Source organism: Phascolarctos cinereus, unplaced genomic scaffold (assembly GCF_003287225.1).
Source record: "Phascolarctos cinereus isolate Bilbo 61053 unplaced genomic scaffold, phaCin_HiC Scaffold_3;HRSCAF=262, whole genome shotgun sequence".
NCBI lineage: Eukaryota > Metazoa > Chordata > Mammalia > Diprotodontia > Phascolarctidae > Phascolarctos > Phascolarctos cinereus.
Window position 1 is genome coordinate 77870456 of NW_027555736.1, and position 6093 is coordinate 77876548.

The following is a 6093-nucleotide window of genomic DNA, read 5'->3' on the forward strand; positions in this document are numbered from 1 at the left end:
ATTTGGAACCACGTCCAGAAGGCTATAAAACTGGGCATGCCCTTTAACCCAGCAATAAAACTTCTGGGCCTGTGTCTGAAAGCTATTATACAAATGAGAAAAGGATTCATACATACAAAAATATCTATAGCAGCTCTTTTAGTGGTGTTAAAGAACTGGAAATTGAGCAAATGCTCATCAATTGGAAAATGGTTAAACAACTTAGGGGATATGATTATGATGGATTACTATTGTGATATAAGAAAGGATGAGCATGATATTTTCAGAAAAACCTTGGAAGATACATATGAACTAATGCAAAGAGAGGTGAGCAGAACCAGAAGAACTTTGTACACAGTAACAGTAATATTAAACAATGATCAACTGAGACTGACTTAGCAATTCTCAGCAATACAATGATCCAAGACAATTCCAAAGGATTCATGATAAAAATACTTTCCACCTCCACAGAAAGAACTGATGGAGTCTAATGAAGGTAAAAGCTTTGGTTTTTTTGTGTGTGTTCTGAGTGTCACTCAACATCCATATTCTCCCAGGACTACAGCTTCAATGGCCAGTCCCTTGTTATGGGAGGAAGAAAGGAAGCAAGGAAGGAAGGAAGGAAGGAGGGAAGGAAGGAGGAGGGAAGAAAGGAAGGGGAAAAGGGAGGGAGGGAGGAGGTAAGGAAAAATGAGGAAAGGACAAGGGAGGAGGTATAAGAGGGAACTATGGGCAAAAGATTTCATTTCTCTAAGGGAAATATGAGGTGACACTGTCGGCTGTGAGGTGTCCAAGAAAGGGGAGCTCTGAGAGACTTGAGAGGGGCTAAAAAGGTTTAGAAAAACCGTAGTAGTGAGATAGTTAATTATGGAGGCATAAAAGGATTGCTCTGCCACAGTGGGGGCCCAATTGAGATGACATAAAAAGTCTGTGGTGGACCCAATAGGCACATTCTCACGATTTTCTCTAGCTTCATTCATTAGCCCAGGAGTAAGGGCAAAGGAAATAAATGGTGGGAATAATTTTACCCAGACTAGGACTTGGCAAGGTAAAACTAGAGAAAAAGACAAGGAATTTTTAGTTAAACATTAACAAACAATAATTGCAAAACAGAGAGCAATAAAGTTTGTTCTTGCAATCCCTTGTACTTCAATGAACCCAAAAAATGATTACCTTGAAGGCCTGGGGTGGGCAGGGGGGGAAGGTTATTGAGGCAAAGGGAATAAACATTTATATATAGCTTCATAGGTACTAGACACTGTACCAAGTATTGTATAAATATCATGTCATTGGATTCTCAGAACTGCTTTGTGAGATGGTGATGTTATCCCCATTTTACAGTTGGGGAAAGTGAGGTTAAGTGACTTGCCCCGAGTCACAGAGCTAGTAAGTGTCTAAGGTCTTCTCAACTCCAGGCCCAGCGTTCTCTCCACAGTACCACCTTAGTGGCTAGCTATCTACTGGGATAACATGTCTGAAAAAGCTCTAATTTCTAAGGGGATTGTAACACTTATAGTTCATATCCTAATTGGGTCACAACTCTAATAATATAACCTCAGGAGTCCTCTTGCTAGATCATTTCTATCTGGTGTTTGTTTTTCCTTTCTGTTTGTAAACATGATTGTGTAGGCTATGTCAGTCAATTAAAATTTGTTAAGTACATACCATGTAAGAAACACTGCTCAGTGCTGGGGATATAAAAGGAGGAAAAAGACAATCCCTGTCCTCAAGGAGCTTACAGTCTAATGGGAAGACAACAAACCATGGAATTTGAGTGAGTAAACAAGCCATATACAGAACAAATAGAAGATAATCACAAGAGGGAAGGCACCAGAATTAAAAGGGGTTAGGAAAAGCTTCCTGTACAAGGGGAGATCTTAGTTGGGACTTGAAGAAAGCCAATCGAAGGTGATGAGCAGGGAGAGCATTCCAGGTATGGGGAATAAACAGGGAAAAGGCCCAGAGACAAGAGATGGAGCACCTTTGTTTGTGGAACAGTCAAGAGACTAGGGTACCTATGTGAGACGGCATGGTTAGGAATTAGGTGCAAGAAGACAGGAAAGAAAGGAGGGGATTAGGTTATGAAGGGCTTTGAATCCCAAACAGAGGATTGTGCATTTGCTCCTAGAGAGGACAGGCAGACACTGAAGTTTATTAAGTGGGGGAGGTGACATAATCAGACCTGCATTTTAAGGAAATGACTTAGGTGGATGAATGGAAGTTAGATTGGAACAGGGAGAGAATTGAGGCAGGTAGATTAGCTAGCAGGTTATTGCAATAGTCCATGAATGAAGCAGTGAAGGCCTGTACTAGAGTGGTGGCAGTGTCTGAGAAAGGGGCTATTCAAGAGACATTGTAAAGGTGAACTAGCCCATGGAAAAAGACTGGATATGTGAGGTGAAAGATAGTGGGTATTCCAGGATGGCACCTTGGTAGGCAGCCTAGGAAAATGTTGTTGCCCTCTATGATAATAGGGAAGTTAGGAGGCAGAAGGTTTAGGGGGAAAAGATAATGAGTTCAGTTTTGGATAGGTTGTCTTTAAAACATCTGAAAGGCAACAGGAGATGGGAGATTGGAGGTTAGCTCAGAAATTTGGGTAGAATAGGTAGATTTGAGAATCATCAGCATAGAGATAGTAATTAAACCCATGGAAGCTGATGAGATCACCAAGTGAAGTGGTATAGATGGAGAAGCAGCTCTGATAGTACTCCCTGGGACACCTACAGTTAAAGGGCATTTTCTGGATGAGGATCTTGTGAAGGAGACTGAGGAGCACACAGATGAGTAGGAGAATCAGGAATGGTGTCTTGAAAACCCAGAGAGAAGAGAGTATCAAGAAGAAGAGGGGGATTAACAGTATCAAAGGTTGAAAAGAAGTTGAGAATTAAGATTGAAAAGAAGACCATTAGATTTGGCAACCGAGATCACTGACAACTTTGGAGAGAGCAATTTTGGTGGAATGATGAGGTTGGAAGCCAGATTGTAAGGGTTAAGAAGGTGAGAGGACCTGAAGTGGAGGCATCTATTGAAGACAGACTTTTCAAGGAGCTTAGTCACAACATGTGAGAAAGACATAGAATGATCATTACTGGAGATGGAATAATCAAGTGTTTGATTTGAGGCTGAGAGAGACATAGGCATTTTTGTAGGTAGTAGGGAAGGAGCCAGTAGAGAGGGAGAGATTGAGGAAGACACAGGAGGAAATCTGTTCAAGGAGATGGGATAGAATAAGATCACTTGTGCAGATAGAGAGGGGTTAGCCTTGGAAAGGAGTGAGGTCACTTCTTCCTGTGAGACAGGGAAGAAAGAGATAGTGAAGGAAGGAATATGAGTGGTAACCATACTGATTTCCTCGGCCTCCTCTAAATCCCAAGCAAAATCCCATCTTTTTCAGAAATCCTTTCAGACTCCCTCTAAGTTGTAGTGCTTTATTTCTGTTGTTTCCTACTTACCTTGTAGATCACTTGTTTGAATATTATTTGCAGGCTGACTCCTCTATTAGATTATGAACTCCTTGAAAGAAACTACTGTCTTTTGCCTTTTTTTGTATCCCCAGTGCTTCCTGGCACATAGTATGCACTTAACAAATGCTTACTGATTGAGATGAGGAAGAAGAGAGGAGGTAGCTTATGGTGAATGTCCTCAATTTTTTCTGTAACAATAGCAGGCCAGGTTCTCAGCTGAAAAGTGGATGGAAGGGGAGCCATGAGAAATTGAAGGAGAGATGAAAAAGTTTGGAGGAATTGCTGTGGGGAGTGGGGTAGCGATAAGATAAAGGAGGTACAGTAGGATTGCCTAGCAACAGTGAGGGCCCACTTCAGGTTGTGTAATGTGAATTTGAAGTGGAGCTGCTCAGAAGGGTCATGAGATTTTCTCCACCTTCATTCAGCATCACCATGGGTAGAAGCAAAGGTGACATGGTGAGAATGATCCAAGGCTGAGGCTTGGCAAGATAATTCAATTCAACATTTACTAAGTACCTACTATGTGACAGGGGCTACAAAAAAGGCAAAAGACAACCAACAAAATAAAGGGCCTAGGGACTCAAGGGGACAGTACAGAGTTGAACTGCTTTACCAAGAGGTCGACAGGGAGAAAAAGAAAAGAGTGAAGTTAATGCAGTAGTGATGGCCTAGGAAAGAAAGGAAGGGTTGAGGGATTGAAGGTGATGGTGTACTCTAATAGTAGGGTTTGGAAAGGGAAGGCAGAGGAAAACATGGAAAGACAATAGATTAAGGTCAGATAAGGAGATTTTGGAAAACTGATGGTTGGGGTGTTTGAGGAAAGGTCATTATGTATGCTCTGTGTACAAGGGCAGTAGTTGGGGAGGAGAAAAATTGACAGCCAGGTTGTCGCTGTCTTTATCCTTTGTTCTCAAAGAGGACCATGACATCAGGAAGGTGATGCCATGACTTGCAAGTGAATTGGACTTAAGTGAAAGAGGGCTGTGCAATGTCACCAGCCTCTTTCTCCTCCTGAGCCATCTAGGTCCAGTGTCAAGATATGGATCAGGACAACTGGAGATGGCAACTCATTGAGGAAGGAAGGAGAGTGACCCTTTTCAGCATCTAGATAGGCTTTGTGAATTGTATGCCTACTCTGTTCTGCTCATCTATCTTTCTATTTCTTAGTCACTACCAGATAATTTTGATAATTACTGTTTAGAATAGAGCTTAAGGTTTGGTACTGCTAAACAACCTTACTTTCCGCTTTTTTAAATTAGTTCTTTGATATTCTTGACTTTTTGTTCTTCCAAATGAATTTTGTTATTTTTTTCTAATTCAGCAAAATGTTTTGGTAAATTAATTGGGAAGGCATTGAATACACAAATAAGTTTAGGTAAAACTGTCATTTTTATTATATTGGCTTTGCTCACTCACAAACAATATTTCTCCGATTATTTTAAACTGGTTTTACCTGTATAAAAATCTGTTATAATTTTGTTTATATACTTCCTAGTTTTATTTTGAAAGATGTACTCCCAGGTATTTTCTACTGTCTAGAATTATTTTCAGTTGGGTATCTGTTACCATCTCTTCAAGCAGGATTTTGTTTGTGATACGTAGGAATGTTGATGATTTGTGTGGATTTACTTTATATACTGCTGCTTTGCTAAAATTGTTGGGGTTTGGTTTTGTTTTGTTTGTGCTAAAATAGTTCACTCTTTCAATTAATTTTTTAGTTGAGTCTTTAGGATTTTCCAAGTTTATCATCATATCATCTACAAAAAGATAGTTTTATTACCACATTCCCTATTCTGATTCCTTCTATTTTATTTTCTTAAATTCCACTTGGTCATAATGTATATACTCATTAGGGAAATAGTTTATGGTTTTCTTTTTCTGTTTTTGCTCTTCCTGGTTGAATTATCAGCATCATATTTGTTTCCAAAAAAAAAAAGAGTTTGATAGAACCCCTTCTTTGCCTATAATTTCAAATAATTTACTCAATATTAGAATTAGATGATCTGTAATATTAATAAAATTGCCTTGTAAATATACATTTGGTCTTGGTGCTTTTTTTCTTAGGAAGCTCTTTTATAGGATATTAATTTTTTTCCTGTAAAATGGGTCTTTTTAGATACTCTATTTCTTCTGCTAATACAGACAATTTATATTTTTGTAAATATTCTTCCATTTCACTTAATTTGTTAAATTTATTGGCATATAATTTGGTAAAATAATTCCTCACAATTACTTTAGTTTCATCTTCATTGAGTGGTATGTTTACCCTTTTTATTTTTAATACTAGGGATTTGGTTTCCTTCTTCCTTTATAAAAATCAAGTTAACCAATGGTTTATCTATTTTACTGATTTTTTCACAAAACAAACTCCTAGTTTCACTTATTAATTCAATGGGCTTTTTACCCTCAATTTTATTAATCTCAGCTTTAATTTTGAGGATTTCCAACTTGCTGTTTAATTTTGGATTTTCAGTTTGTTCATTTTTGTTTTTTTAAAAATTTCATTGGTCTGTTCTTACTCTATTTTATTGATGTAAGCATTTAGAGATATAAATTTTCCTCTGATTACTGCTTTTATTATGTTCCATAAATTTTTATATATTGTCTTGTTGTTGTCATTGTCTTTAATGAAATTATTGATTATTTCTAT